Raw genomic sequence first — 17,604 nt, forward strand, 5'->3', positions numbered from 1 at the left:
CCCTCCTTTTGGCAATATTTTAGCTATGTCATTGCGGGAGGGACCAGAAACGGGGTTTCGCCCATGTAAGGAATCGAACCCGGGTATTTGGCTTGACGAGAGGACGATTTAATCACAAAGGCAAAGGAAATAACTGCTGTCAGTATGTAAATCAAACATATGTGTTTTCTAGAATTTATTTAATAATTGACAAAATATTGCTTTCATGTATGGAAATATGAAGTCTGACTTTCCCCCGCCAGGGTAAATCACGATAACAGTTTTATCACTTCACCAATACTTTTGTCAAGGAGTGACGGTAGTGAGTCGGCCCTGAATGAAACAGAATTGGGTACTTTGGTTGCCTTGGATATGCCGGTCACCAGGGGTATTAACAGGAGTTCGAATGGGCAGATTTTGAATCGTCGAAATCTGTGTGGCGTTTTTTTTGTTTTTTTTGTTTGTTTGTTTTGTTTTTTTTACCCCTGGTGTTTGGAAGCCATAGCGAGCGAAGCGAATTAAGGTTCAAGAACCTTTTCCCATACCAACCGTTGACTGTTGCCGAGACAGAGCAGTGGATCTCCAGGCTGTTAATGCCAAGGATAAATGGGGTTTATACTGACGCCCATCTGACGGGAAGTGCTGTAACCAGGTATGGTCAATTAAATGTAGACGAACAAAATTTGGAGGTCACACATTTGCCCACGAACCACCTCCATTTAGGCTCTCTGCAAATTCTCATTTTGACTGAGTTACACTAAACACTGAGAACGATTCCCAAAATGGTAAACTGTGTTGTAGGCACCACCATTCATTGCGAGGAGGATGCTCTTTATGAGTGTTCCATTGCTATCAGTTTGGACATACTCAACCTGTTTAGGACACCAGGTCACATAACTGATACGCATGGATTCAGTTGTATGATTACCACCACCCGATTTCCTATACGACCAATGGATTCCGTATCAGCAGACAATCGATACTAATTATATATTCAGGTGAAGCACGAGAGACTTCATGATTACAGACGTAGAAAGTTTATAACACCTGTGTCAGATAAAACATGTATCCTAGTAAGAACATATCATTTCTGACGCGTTGCAAGCGAAAGTTTTCGTGTAAGTCCGATATATTTCAACGCTTGATACTTAGATAAGGCTTGCATTTCAGTAACAATTATTTGTAAGCCCTGGCTTTTTCATAATGATAGCTGAGTCCCTGGATGGCTAGGTCCCGATACTGCTGGCTATTTATGGCTTTGCCTATGTACCATTCTCTCAGTATATCACTTTGAACCATCAGTACATCTCGTTTCAGTGTTGCTAGTATTGTAAAGACACCACGGTGTACATCGAGTTCAGACAAGACAACAAAAGATTTCTTTAAAGCTAGGAACGCCTCTACCGCTCAAACATTTCATTACGTATAGATGTCTGATGTTTAAAGTATTAGGTCAGAGAAGCAAATGCTCAGAATGGCTTTGGGTGACTCCAGATTGTACAAAGGTCATTTAGGTGGCATTTCATCGTTGGGAATATAGCGTTGAGTGTTTGATTTTCATGTATCATGAAATATGTCCAGACCTTTTATATCAAGAAGGTAACACCGCCATTACATCTTTCGTACTTAGACACGTTATACTTAAGTAAGTATTTACGATGGCAAATAATCAAGGGTACTTGAAATAGATGATACCAGCAAGAAGGCCATCAAACAACCCACTTCTATGAATGAAATATGAGTCTCTTGCTGGCACAGTGGTGCATAATGGCATTATGGTTTTAGAACTAGTGAGATCACATACCAGATCTGATTACAATGCATAAATGTTCGTATATATTTAGCACGTGACCTATTGAAACGATGGAGGTTATGATATTATTTGTTGGGATTGAGCTGGATCAAAGCCAAGTAAATACAGTTTCATTTCTACAAATACCTTTCATGAGTGAATACATCCTACACCAAGACCTTCGGGTTCCGTGGGGTGAGGTGAGTTGTTAAAACGAATTTGTTTTAAAAACGATTTCATGCTTCAGAGTGAGTGACTGAGTTAATATTTAACGTCACATCGGCAATGTTTCAGCCATATCGTGACGAGAATATTTAATACTGAAATGAAATATATGTATAGTATAACAACCTGTCAACGAAGGACAGTTAAACATCTACAATATCACAAATGGGATTAAAACTAGTGGTGAAAGTTAAAACGAATATCACTATTCGGACAATAGAATATAAAATCTGTCTATAGATTGCCAATAACTGAAGGTAGATCACCATACTAGGGACCATAGGGACTTACAGTGCCTTTGCTACCTGCATGAACCCTAGTTGGATTTACATCATCCCCTCAGCTGTTAGCAATTTAGACACATCTAGCCAAAATTAAAAATACACATATGCTACGACTAACAACAGTGTAAAGTTTACATTTACTGTGAATGTTTTTGGACCTACGTACCCTCTCTGGATTCATGCTTCAGACTGTCAGAAACAAAGGACATTGTATACAGCATATTAGAAAAAAATATTGCTGATATTTACAATAATTAAAGATTATGAACAGGAACATATGTGTATATATTGTTTTACATAATGAGTGATTTATCGTTTCATTTGTCTTTGGGGAAATGTTTAAACTGAGAGAGAGAAGTAGAACTTGAATAAATGCTGTCTGTGCAAGTTAGCCAAGGTCTGGCTGTCGTATTTAATATAAGACGTTTACAGTTATTCCCACTCACAAAGTCTCAGAACAACACACGACGTGTATGTATGCAACACTACATCAATTACTTCATCACATAGTGAGTGAGTTAATAACGTCACATCGGCAATATTTCAGCCATATCGTGACGGGAACATTTAGCACTGAAACGGAATATACGAATATTATAAAAATCTGTCGGCAAAGGACAATAAAACAACTAGAACATCACAATTAGAATTAAAACTAGCGTAGAAAGTTAAACCTAATATCATTATATGGACAATACAGCATAAAACAGGCTAGAGATTGCCAGCAACTGAAGGTAGATCATCGTACTAGGGACCGTGGGGACTTACGGTGCCTTTGCTACCTACATGGACGCTTCATCACGTAAATGACATATGAAATCTACACATATATTTGGCCAGTCACTGATGACGTAATCTACTTCAACCACTGCATCAGTACAACCATAATTTAAGTTAACACTGAAACAGGTGAACACTCACATTCCGCCCGTGTTTGTATACGACTCAGATGCTCTGTATAGACATTCATAATAATACGGGGGTCTGCTACATTTCCCCCAAATCGCTAATATGTACCATTGCGTTTAACTTAGCTTCGGAGAAACTTTCTTCAATTACTGTCATGTTTGTTCTCATAGAAACGAAGTAGGTGACTTGTCTTGTGCATTTGCTAGTTCAAGAAAGAACCTGAGTTCAATTGTGACAAAACAGTTGAATTTTCAAAGAGTGACACCACTACCCTACACCACTTACCAGCGGAAAAATGAACATTGTTCCTGGTCATTTTGCACTAAAGGACGTCATCGATGACAAAGTTACAGATCTATAGAGATTTTAAAATGTAATTCGATGATCACCAAGAAAAGGGTATGAGAAATATTGTACATTATCATTGATATCAAGTTAGATTTTGTCGGATATTCAGACAGTAATCACTTACACACGACTGCCGTTTCATACCGATGTTTCTTTATCCCATTAATAACAGGAATATATTCTCTGGTTGAGAAAATAACAACATATTTGGCCAAGAAGGTAACTTTAGCTTCAGATATATTGAACATCTCCATACGTAAGGTTAAGGTCAATTACATGCTACCAATTCAAGAGCTTTGATATCCTCGACAAAGGGATCAACAGGCAAATGGATAAATGCAAATTATCGCAATGATCTGCCGTATCAAATTCCTTATGCTTAACTTTCAAGATAATCAGAATATATAAAGAATATTGTAGTCATCCCTACCGTCTATCTTATTACATTACTGTATTTGATCATGCGATAATTTTCAACGTATGTACATCTTCCAAGCACCAAGAAGAAGCTTTGATGTCAACGCAGAAGTCACAGAAATGCAGAGGACTGTTTTCCATTAGTCCATCTTAAACAAACGTATGCATTCTATAATATCCGATGTAGATTTATAAACATTTCAGAGCTCTGTGCGACTGTGTCTCTAAAATTGTTTTGATTCTGGCTTCGATACAGAGGATTAAGACATAAAGACTTTGCAAAGTTTAATGTTACTTATGTGTTTTCCCATCTTTGTCAGAAGAATGGTGGATTTGGGTTTGCACGTCCTTTTGACGCTTGTCCAGGCGGAGCAAGGTGCACTCACCATTTTGAGAACATCTATTTGATATTGATACTTCATGTCTGTTTTCAGGAGACATTTATGAATATGGATGGGGAACAGTATTGTTGCCTGGATATTTTTACTCGTCAGTTGAAAAAGACAAATGTTATTTATGGACATTCATTCGTGTCAAAATATTTGAAAAGGCTATAGACGCAATATGTATAAGTCAGTGTACACATATTACCCGGTGGTCAAGGTTGCAGCCAAGCAGGATTAGAAAGCAAAAACGTCAACGGTCTTCCCTTGATCCTTCGTCAGGGGCAAACAGATTCATGAAATATGGTTCGCATGTGCGACTTACTAAACAGGAAGCATACTCATTTTAATGACAATGGTAACATAATTATTTTATAAACCCTGAATCAGTAATTGAAATAGGATTAATATGTTTATTCAGATTAGACTCCCGGCGTCAAAGGGGCTGTTCTTAAAACCTTGAAAAAAAGTGTCTTTTACGTCTTTGATTCTTAATGCAGAGGTGTATCTGGACTTTAATAACTTCCCATAAGACAACGCCAACCGGATATATATCGTATAGCGTAGTGTAAAAATAAGCCTCAAGAACAGTTTTCGGAGTTACCCTAGGACTTTATGTGAAATTGTTGAATGACGATATGATATAGAAATATTCAGCGTCTATATCCAAGATATGTCTTGATCTAAATCTTATATGTGGAGTGGTAATTACAATGTGTTATCATTTTCACCACATTCTCCCGCATTGTAGGCATCTGGTCTGTGGTGCTGAAACGTATGTTTGATATACACGAGTCTGGCATTGTTCAAGGTATGTTAGGAGTATGTTATTGCAATCATGGAAGCAATTCGGCATATGTATCACGGTCATTGGCTTTGAGTATTGACTACGTGTATAATATTGAGGGGTGCAAAATTCCCACATGGATCATAATACGCTACTTTGACTGCATGGTAAGAGCCCATACTGATGGTCGACGTCAGAGTATATCATATGCACCCGAGCTCTAACATAATCTTTCCTGTGCATATATCCTTCCTAGACATTGTAATAAAACGGATGAAAGGGAAACAGTCTCAACGAATATCCTTCGGTTCTGATATTACAGTTTTTGTGTGCCAATAACAAAAATGTTATGATCAGTCGAATAAGAACGTGGTGGAAAAATGTGGAGCTCGTCCAGGGATAGTTCGATATCACCATGATTTAATGTCTGATATTGGTAAAAAAATACCCCCATTGCTCACGGTTTTGTACTTGACAAAAACTGAGAGCTCTGTTGTAAAGGCGTCTTTTTGTGGCTTATGACACCAAAGACTCGGGATTGGTAATACACCAAAGATCATTAAAGGAGAGCTATGTTGGTAATCACATCTGGAATGTACTTTCAACACATGTTAGGAGTGACTAGTGTAATTCCGGCAGCAAATGTTGTCTCGTTATTCTGAACATTCTATTTTGATCACAACACCTAAATTTCGTGTTTCATAACAACTGTGGCATTTAAAGAGATGCAGTATAGTTGAAAGTGTAAGTACGATGTCTCTGAAATGCTTCCATATTTTGCGAACTTGCTATCTACGAAACGCAAAGCTGACAGTTAAATCCGGTCATTGTTTCCTCAAGTGCAGAATCATTACGGTCATTTCGCACTGTTTCCAAAGTCTTTGTGATAACACCAGCATTGTTGGTGGCGCCACACCTACCTATATTTAACTTTTTTGACTTGTATCTATAACACAGTGTGAGATTGTGTGATCACGCCGGAGTATGAAGAGACTCAGACAACCAAGTCAACCACGCATCCATAAAAAAGGCTTAATCATGGGAAATGGTACCAATTCTCTGAAGACAATACTTAAACTCAGAAGGTTTATTCGTTAAACAAAAGTATGTTAGGTTTTAAACGAAAATCAACTCTTTAACCGTTGTAATGTGTTTTGGAGGGTACTGTACCTGCAGTTGAGCAAGGAATTCACTGGCTATTCTCGACGTGCGTTTTTGGACATAGATCCATTGGTTGCGAATGATCGATTCTATTGGGTAATCATCGTTTGCAAAGCTTTTGTAACAAGGGAAATAGTTAATTATATCATTTATATTTATGCACCTGGCATTACGGAAGATGTCTTCAAAAAATGTCACTTCCTTAAGTGAAGTTAGGGAAAACCTCTATCCACATACGTCCTACGAATGAATCCAACAATCAATGTCAATACTGAAGTGAAGAGTGCTTCTCAAACTCATTCCAATGGCCGATAGTTGCAAGAAGGCAAAAAAAAAATGTCCTAGTGCTTCTCTGCCTCCTACCGGTCTCTCATTGTGATAAAGTGGATTACTTTGTCATCCTCTCATACGAAATATGATCATCTCCATTGTATTGTGCGCAAGGGATAGTCAAGTATAACGTGGTATCAATGGCTCTAAATGAGATAGGAATCCGATCACCGGATGGTTGCCAGATGCACATGGACATGAAGATCATTAGGAGTCTCATTCAGGTATGGCAATGTAACGACAGACGATACAGGCACGCAAATGATGAGGCCATTGGCTAAATGTCCTTTTACTATTAGTAGCTGATATATACTAGTAGATAATCGCATTGAAGTGCTGATTCAATCACGTTAAAGTTTTTTGCTCCTCGTCAAATTTGTTCTGTATCTCCGAACTTCGCAATATTCCAGCTCTATGGCGGCGGTCTGTAAATAATCAGTCTGGACCAGACGGCGCCGTTGTGTCAATCAGTAACCATGTAATACACTAAATTCACTGACGGTTCATTCTTGAACTTAACAGAGCCGAATGTAGATGTGGTCTAGACCGGTAGCGGTGATGTAGCATGGACATAGCCTGGGCATTATGACCGACGCGAAATAGTTCGGTGTCCTGATAAGTCCATGAACTGTTCCCGCCTGTGAATGGTCCCTAGTTTCAAATTCATAGACACCATTTGTTTCAGTGCACATTGAGTGCAATCATAATCATAATATTTGCCGGAATAAAGCGACGATGTCACCCAGTTTAATACACGGGTGATGGATGAAACAGAACCAGATGTGAAACAACAGCATTTATCGTCCAACACTCTCAACTAATATGCCATCGTCCTTGGTATTAGAACAAATGGGAACAGGACTTCGAAATATAATTTAAGTGGGTATTAACGCACCCGAGGGACATAGGCGATTATAGCGCCTTGCAATATGTACAGACAGTGCTGCGAATGAAGAGTGTCTTGACTCCCAGCTCTATCTTTAACTCCACCGTAGCGAAGGCAGTATAACGCATGCAGATGCCCAGTCAAAGCGGCTGCTGTTCGTATTCACTCCCCACATCACAACCTTGATGTGAAATGTCCAATCATTCTTGTGCTGAATACACGTCCTGATCATTTGTTCCAATCAAGTGCAGTTACTATCTAAGAAGAAGAAGTGTCCCCAGCACAGATACCTTGGACTCATCAGGTATGTATGTTACAGTCAGATTGTGAAATGGCTGATATTTTCAGTCATTTCGTGGAGAGAGAGTGAGCCATTTCGACTCATTTTGTGTAAAAACAATCAATATATTTCAACCACATCATGGAATTTCATCTGGCCAATTACGTTATCAAACGTTTTCAGTCAACAGGGATGGACAGGGGTTTGTGAGGTGTGGCTGCTCTTCGAAGCCCAGTTGAAGTGCATCAGTCGCTGCCACAATAGCTTTAACTCTTAGTGACAATTAATGATGCTGGAATTGTGCTCGACGTTTGCAGATAAGTAAATTTCATGAAATGACTGAAATATATTCAGTGTTATCTTAGTCATTTCACGAAGTGACTGATTCTTTAGTCATTTCATTAAATGACTGATTTCAAAAACAGACCGTAACATATATTTGGAACAGATATACTGAACGTATCTATTCAAATACAAGGAGTCAGTACTTTGACTGAAAATGTTTGATAATGTCGACCCGATTGCCGTCCTCCCCAACTAAAATACAGATGTTACATTTAAAAGGTCAGTCAAGATACTACAATAAACCGCAGGACACTTGAAATACCCACAACAAAACACATAAAAACTGCAAACAGACAGGAGTTCGAACACTGAGATTTATCATCTATAACGTCTAACAATTAATGCTCTCATCAAGATCACACTTTGCGGAGTTGTTTGAGACAGGCTACGATGTTAGGGTAATTATACGTGTGCCTTTAGACACAGGACTAAACAATCCTTGTACAGAACTGTGTATATGTGTATCCCTTTTTCAGCGAAGGGTAACGTGGTAAAGTTCTGAGGCTGTAAAGCCATATCACGTCGCAGGCTGTCAACTCTGAGCCCATTTTATGGCTTATTTTGTACTAAAATCGGATAACGTTAGCTGAGGAAACAAAGAAATCTTTGTGACAGGAATCATCTCAGCTGCACAGAATGGCTGTATATATCTGTCAGCTGGAATCAGGCAATCGAGTAAACAGAGGCAAAATAAGTCCACACATCTCGTACTGCTTGACAGAGTGATTTAATTATTATTATTTTGTCTTCAGGCGGACTTTCCATAATTGTAAAATCAAATAAGTGCAACAGTAGCTAGATTTGTTCATGGCCGATGTGATTTTGAAATCCAGTCTTGTATTAGTCATGTAATAGTCTGAGACCTGTACTATCAAATACATGTTCTATCCAGTGTGAAGTGTACTTACGTAAAGGTTGTCATTGAGCTGTTAACGCCTCTAAACGGCGCTGACCTTATTACCTTATAAGCCATCTGCGGTATTTAACTTGGTGTCCCAACTATTCCTCATTAGACCGGGTTGATCAAGGTGCATCTATGGTTTTGTCACTTTAGCAAGTGATACACTGAAATATTCATACTTCGACAGCAAATTGTCACATGTGTACTCCATTTCGTCTTGATTTCGAATGAAATATTTTTATTGTATATCGAATTTGTGGATTATATTTTAGGAGGAGGGTAAGAAATACTTTACGATCTCGGTAAACTTTCGATCTTGATTTTAAAGGGAAATGTTTGATTTCGGTACATGGGTTGGTATAAGAAAACAAGTGCAAACATGTACCCTCTAAAACTATGGCTACTCTATATAATGTGAAACTAGTGCAAAATATCATATCACATGTTAAGGACGACTGAGGACGATGTAGACTATCAGTGAAATAATAAACTTTAAAGATGGTAAACCAGGAATGTTTATATAAACGTCTCTACCTGTGTACATGGCTATATCGACGTCGCAGTATTCAAAGGTTGTATCTTCAGATTTGCAAATGTTTCAACTTCTGAGATAATCGAGAAAAACTGATTAAAATACTTACTTCTTGAAATGTTGATTTGAACCTTCTCATGTCAGTAAAGTCATATGTCCATTTTAAGATGCATTATTCAATATTTAAAGGTTAATTTCTTTTTTATTCCGATACGTCTCGAAGTTCCCCAAAAGAGTGGTCGTAAGTGACACATACTACCTTTTGATATAGATTGTTATATATATGAAGAACTATCCAAATGTGAGATCATAACTCATCCCATAACTAAATTATAATTATATACATCAAATTCTACAAAATCATAAGGTTACGAAATTGACACTTTGTTCATTAGGTTTACTTCAGGTTAAGACTCAACACCAAACGCAATTTATGGATCATGCTCTTTTGCATTTAGGGGCATCTGTTTCGATACGGGTTACTTTAACGTTGCCCTTTAGGGTTTACACAACGTTTTTTATTTACACAAGAAAACAGGACATTGCCCAGAGGTCGGCAAGTAAACCCACAGGACTGCCATTCTAAATTCCAGATGTATATCTCGCTAACAGTTGGCCTTCTAAATTGTCTGTCGTTTCCAGCAGAGACTCCCTATCCATCTTCTTGAATCGCCAGGAAAAGGCTAATTGAAGCGTTGGGAAATAACACACGCAATTTAGTAGACAGCTTAAAAACCATTCCCTAACTTTCTCATATGGATTTATCTCCGCCGAAATCAAACTGATTTTGAGAGGCAGAGCGTCGGTTAAAAGAAAATGAACAGTCGAAGGCACCAGAAGATGTCTTCAGTGAAACTCACATCCTTCGATATGGTGAATGGAAGCAGAGGCATTTACAGTAAATATCCTCCGCACACACGCACCGTTAGTGAATACCGCAAACAATGCTTACGTGGAACTAAAGAGTTCTTTACAAGTCCTGCAGACTAATAGCTGATGGTTGCAATCAAACAGGAAAGCCCTCAGTGCTCCTCTGCTTCCTCTATGAAACAATGTTTATAGATAGAGGAGCATGTCTTGACCAGTAGCCCTTGTAAATGGCTCCTTGGAAGAGATAAGTGTTCCATGTCATTGATTACAATTAACGGTGTGTGGTTTAACAAACTTTCAATAGTCTCAAGACTGAAATCCTCACACCGGAAGTCTTATGTACTATCTATGTTTACCTTAGCGTGAATTTGTCCCTAGTATGGTGATCTACTTTCAGGTGTTAGCAATCTATAGCCCATTTTTATACCGTATTGTCCTCTATAGATAAACTGTTTTAGGTATAATTACTAGTTTTACATACTTTTCTGTGATATTCTAGTTGTTTTACGGTCCTTTGTAAATAGGATTTTATGATACACATGTATTCCACTTCAGTGTTATGTTCCCGTCAGGATATGAAATATTGCCGACGTGACGTTAAATATTAACTCACTCACTCACTCAGTTAGAGTAAATTTTCTTTAGATACCACGTGGTGAACGAATTTAGTGAACATGCGGTGATGTGTACAGATCGATGTTTCTACCATTGACTTTTTGTAGCACTTTGTATTCGAAAGTCTGGGGGTATTGCTTGCCACCCTGTTCAAGTAACCAAACATTGAGGCAAGGACTGGCCATGTATAATCTTAAACGGTGTCTTATATGACCAGTTTTCATCAAAGTAAATCTCGTACACTGTATGATGTCAGAAGAAAGTTACCCATAATGTTCATATTTAGGTTTTTGTGCTACACATCGCCAGTGGCGCTAATTGTACATCCACGTTTCCAGTCATATTTATTTTACATACACATCTTGTCTATATTACCTCAACAGCAACGGATTGTGCCTGAAAATTCCGTTGAACAAGCACTTTGCGAGCAAAACAATATGACGCTAAAGATCGTATATACATCCCTTCGCATACATTCTCGCTTAAAGTTCAAAACAACGAAAGCAAACCATATTTACAGCTGTAATGTAAATATTACAAGCAAAATGTTTTTTTTCACAAATATTACCTTGCTTCTATCTTCTAAAGTTACCAATGGTTTCTCATCTGACCTTGGCCTAGTACCCTTGTGTCTGATTTTGTAAGTAACAGGGACTCAGAAATGTTACCGAGTTTTACCAACAAAACTACCGGATATCTGAGAGAGAGAGAGAGAGAGAGAGAGAGAGAGAGAGAGAGAGAGAGAGAGAGAGAGAGAGAGAGAGAGAGAGAGAGAGAGAGAGAGAGAGAGAGAGAGAGAGAGAGAGAGAGAGAGAGAGAGAGGATTTCAGAGTTACAAAAAGCCAACACTTTCGTGGCATTCGCTATGGTGATGTTCTTTATTTTCCTTTAAATTTCCCAATTCCTTATTTTAAATGATCGGAAACAACAGTTCTCCAATGACAAAAGTACAGTCCCTTCAAGACGTCTGCAATGTTACCCGACGTTGTAACTGTGTAATGCTAACATCCATCAGATATCACATTAGCATTTAACTTCACATTGCTTGTTCAACAATGCCACTCACTATACAAATCAAAATGTTATCGGAAAGCTCAAAACATCTGACAATCCATACCCATGTAATGACAGCAGTTCATCTCATTTTCCTATTCGAAATTACAATACACGATATTATGGTAAGGACAATGTACCCAATCAGTTATGAGTGTACAACTCGTAGAAGAATCATCACAGCCAATTAATTATGGCTACACAAATAGCCAAGACTGTGCCTATTTGTTTTAACGACAAGACTTCAACTGATTACTGCTAGATAAATGGGAGTCATTAAGGCATGAATTCAACACCAGCAGGTTATTGTATCCTCCTGTGAGACACTATTCATGGATGTTATTTACTAAATTAAACATATCACCACACTTGATGAAGACATTACCTCATAAAAAAGAGGAAACTCTCAAAATTAGCGTTGGAGCGTGTAAGAGAATGCGTCAGTCTTCTTTGCAAGACAACAGAAATTTGTTTACCAGACAGGAAGGTTTAATTCAATAGGATTTACCTTTCTATGGCGCGGCTAATGCTTGTCTATTGGTGCAGCAGAGAAGTAATGGATTAATAGATAACCACTGTTCGTTGTAGACACATTGATCTCATTGAACTTTACGCGAGAAAAGAATAGATCTGTTGATTTTTCATTTGGATAATGCGACGAGGAGAACCTGTTCACCATTATCAGTGAGATATATAGACCGTGTGGTCTTGCTGCACTGCTTTGACATGAAGCACCTTGGTGGGCTGTTGTTAAGAGTTGACTGATACAACGCTGACTGTTTATTTAGTGAGTGAGTATGTGAGTGAGTTAGAATTTACAGTCACGTTGGCAATATTTCAGCCATATCGTGACTAAACCAAGTTGTAAATCCGTGTATATTATAACAGCCTGTCGAAGAAGGGCAGTAAAACAAACTAGAAAATCACAGTATTTGAGAAGTGAAACTAGCATCAATCTCTGAAATTGATTGCAAATCCAGACAAGACAGTTTACAAATGAGCTATAGATTACCAACAAGATTGTTTATTTAAAACATTACATCATGGGACTGGACAAATAATGAAATTGGAAGTTCTTATAGAAGCAGACGTCTTTTGGTTTTGACAAAGGACTAGATAAAAATGTATATGTATTTCAGTCACGTCCTCTTGAACCAACTGTCCGGATCCATTATCTACAAACCATGGTAACAGATTATGCCTACACGTATGGCTGTTAATTACATCCTGTTTTCCCCAGTGTTCGGCAAAAAACAAACTAGACAGGGACATATAGAGTGCATGATCACGCAGGTTAGACCATGTTGGGTAATCTTCTCATGTGTATGATACAGATACATGGACCACTTAAACTTGGTTACGATGATGTTTTAACTACATAACAAAATTATCAAACAGTTGAATATTTACATAACCCGGTACACTGGGAAGATCGATGAGACTCCAACTGCATGATAAAAGACAACAGCAGGGAAGCAGTCATGGACTCGATATACACGAGGTACGTGGAAACGTGAACACAACAGACGGGATGGAAGTGCTGATGAAACATTTATTAAAACTCGAAAAATACATGTTTTTCCCTCACCATTTGTCAGGGAACTTCACTATCTTATATTGTCTATCTGGCTCCGGTCTACATCTCCAGTATCCTCACTCCATATTTACCTTCTCGATACTGCAAAAATCTTCTCATTGCCCCCAAAGTACGATCAACCTTACCCTGACATCTTCCGTTCAAAATATTCAACCTCAGATGCAATACACGGCCCAAAATATAATACCTCACATATAAATCAGAATGCGTGGAAACATTCCTTCCCTTCCATTCCCGCCTCCGCACCCCCACACCACACCCCCAGTATACTCTTCAAAACGTAGGGGATAATGAACTTTCAATTTGGACAGAAATGGTAAACGTTAGCAAGCGTTTCAAGGACAGACATCTCATGAACGTACCACCATTTCCCCCTGTCACAACCCCGAAACACAACAGCACATGGCATGCACGTGCACAACATCTTGCATCATATATATATATGCTACTGTTTGTTTCTAGTCGTTTGATTTAAAATGAAAACCGTATACATGCAAACGACATGCCATACACCAATCACCTTCCAAAAGCTACTGCATTCCAAATAACTATCGTTGTAAGGAAGTGCAAATGGTGATGCAGTGTCAAAACATTCAATAATACCATATCAACATTGACTCCGATAAATCTCCTAAATGTTTTTAATCGTAAAGTTTTAAAAAAAATTAAGATCCCCTACTTTTGAAGAGTATATGCATACATGAGTATATGCGTACATATCTGTGTCCTTTTAAAATGGGAAATGTGTGAGGTATCGGTCTGGCGAAACACCAATTTTGTGCCAGTGATACTGCAATATGTCCTGTTAAATCGTTCACAAAATTGATCACTGCGATCTTCCCCGCCAGACTGTCACTGTTATGTTCGCACACTCTGTAAAATGGTTTGGCCGCAATCCAGTCGCAAATGATAACAACATTACAAGGAATCCAAAGTTAGTCGCATGCACACCAACTTGGACAAAGCAGCACTGTCACTTTTTCGTCGCTTGCTGGGGTGGAGGCAAGAACATGGAAGCAGATTCGACTCTCGCTGATCATAAAAGATGATGAGTAATAGGTGGTAAGTCGATAACAAAAAGATCCATTAATCGATTCTCCAGGGATCAGATTCGACAGTCAGTATTTTCCACTGTCACTTCAAATTTCAAAAACGTTCCAAAAATGTAAACACTCTCTTGTCCTCCATTTCAAACTGTTACGGAACTGTGTTTCCAAGAAAATAAGTACTTCAGACGATTTCATTATAGTGTGGCCTCAAGGGTTCAGTAACACGGCACACAGAACACTAGGCTGGTTTCATTCGTGTGGACATGGGATTATAAAAAAAACAAGCTCTAAGGTATTACATTAATTGCACAGGATACACAGTAGTCTAATAAAATTTTGCTTTCTTTGGACATACTATTTGTTTATGTTGATTATTTTTATTACATTTAGTCATGATCAATGCAGTCCAGCATGTCTCTGATTTTCAACACATCTGTAGCACCACTTCTTATTCCATACTCAGGTTATAAAGCACTCGTTATATCTTACATCCGTGGTCTGATGCAGAAGAAGTTTGACACTCAGGTAGGTGTTAATAAATTACATGCAATTAAACACTATAATGGCTACACCTACTTGGGTTATCAGACCAGACTTGAAGAGGTCATCATCCAACGATATACTCATGAATACCTATTTAAAGGTGAAGATCCTGCATGTTGCATCTTTTTTGATGAAAGAATCACCGTGAAGCATGTTTCGCTTGACTGTGTTGAATATTCTATCTGAAGGAATAGCTATTTTAAGTCACGTACTATGAAGGATCTTTTTACTAATATCAGTTTTCATTTAAGAAGATTAAGATTTGTTAAATGAATTGTAAATAAATATTTTATATTTTTTTTACTATTGGTAGTCTAGATTAGTAACTGAGATTGTTAGTGGCTGTACCCTCAAAGGGGGTTGAAGTATTGTAAACTTGCTGTCCTCCCGAGAGTGTACATAAGTCCCAAAACATTCGATGTAAACTTAAGTCTATCGAGTTTTTAATAGTAGTATTCTTGTTATTTTAATTTTGACTAGCATTTCGTACACTATAAATCGGCTGAAGGAATGATGTAAATCCAACTAGGTTCCATGAAGGTAGCAAAGTTAATGTAAGTCCCATGGTCCATAGTATGGTAATCCACACGTACCTTCATTTGTTGAAACATGGATCAGTTTATGGCACAGCACATTCACTAAATTCGTTCACCAAGTCACTGCCTGTCCATTATGTCGTATCTAAAAAAATCACATTCAGGTATACAGAGATAGTACATAACACTATCTGTGAGAGGATCAGCCCGTGTTTTATTTTGTATTGTCTTCTTTCATTATATATTTTAGCCTTCCATGACAGTTTTATGTTTATATCTGTGATATTTTAGTATTTCTACTGTCCATCATTAACAAGTTTTTATAACGTACATATATTCCATTTCAGTATCAAATATTCTCGTCACGATATGGCTGATATATTAACTCACTCAGGCACTCTTTTAGCATGAGTCAAATGGTAAACATAGACGATAGATATCATACTGCTTATTGACATTGTACAATCTTTCTATTCGACATGTGTGTTGAATTAAGGCTGTATGATCGTCTCTGTGACAAAGCGGCATTTTGTATGAAAAGCAAATCTGGCGGTGTAACAAATATTCACCAAAGTACAGTTAATGCCATTTCTCATTAACCCTTAGCTTATTTGTGCTAAATAATACTTATGGCTATTTTTATCTTAGGAATTTTGATCATGAACCAACCAGTTTTGATCATGAGCTTGAGAAATACTCAAACGTCAAACAATGTGTTTTAGTAGAGATGATGAACTGGGCCACAATATAAATCAGTTTGTTGTACCTCAACAAAATAAGGTGTGGTTACAATATGGTTCATGAAGTATGGCCTGCGATCAAAATTACTTTGCCAGTTCTTAAAATGATGTGCAAAGGTCATGTCGGTTAAACTGCATGAAGCCCGGTGGAGTTAGACGTACTTCCCATCACTTGTTGAGGCTACTAACATCAACCATCAATGTTCCTGTCTTGAAACAGTCGTGCCAATCCTGCACAATTGCTGGCTGGCATCTTTTTGATGAAACAGTGACTTGTGATTAAATTTGAATTTTAGGAAGTGGTAACAATACAATGTTAAAACAAGAGAACAACCATTCTCAATAATTCGTATACACCACTTCCAGTGTTAGTAACACGAAATATTGCAGTGAAAGTTATCTGAACTTATCAGAGATACTGGTGACAGCACTGTTGAAGAAACGTCACGTCTTGCATATGAATACAACTATTATCAGAAGCATTCTACACAAAAGTGCATCAAATAATAAATAAATATCATACAATTAATTGACATAAAGAAGACCCAAATAATATGAAACCACACAAAAGTAATTCATTTCCACCAAGTGTATTTCTGTGACACGAACCTGTTTAAAAAATGTTGAATATCTCATCACAAAAACACAATAACGTGTGTGTTTATTAGGATCAAGAATAGCCAATAGTGTTGATGTTCTTAAGGGGCTGTATTGCGTTCTCTATGGTGATAACTCTAATTGATTAGGACTCTTCTCAGCTGCCCTTATCAAGACTAATGAAAACAGTACGTTACGTAATGAAACGTGATTTGATCGTGTCCGTAGCACCACTGAAATAGTGTTATGAGGCATATTTAGGGGTTATCATTAGAAAGGGTATTGAAATAGGATCGGTCATGTCTAAAGTAATTGTCAGAAATCGATAATCCTTTAGAATTGTAGGAAGCTTTATTTCAGCTAAAGCGTGGAGAATGTTTTGATACAATTAGTGGTACTGAGAGTATCGCGTGGTTTGAAAAAATGATCGTTTTAAAATAAATAG

Source organism: Haliotis asinina, chromosome 16 (assembly GCF_037392515.1).
Source record: "Haliotis asinina isolate JCU_RB_2024 chromosome 16, JCU_Hal_asi_v2, whole genome shotgun sequence".
NCBI lineage: Eukaryota > Metazoa > Mollusca > Gastropoda > Lepetellida > Haliotidae > Haliotis > Haliotis asinina.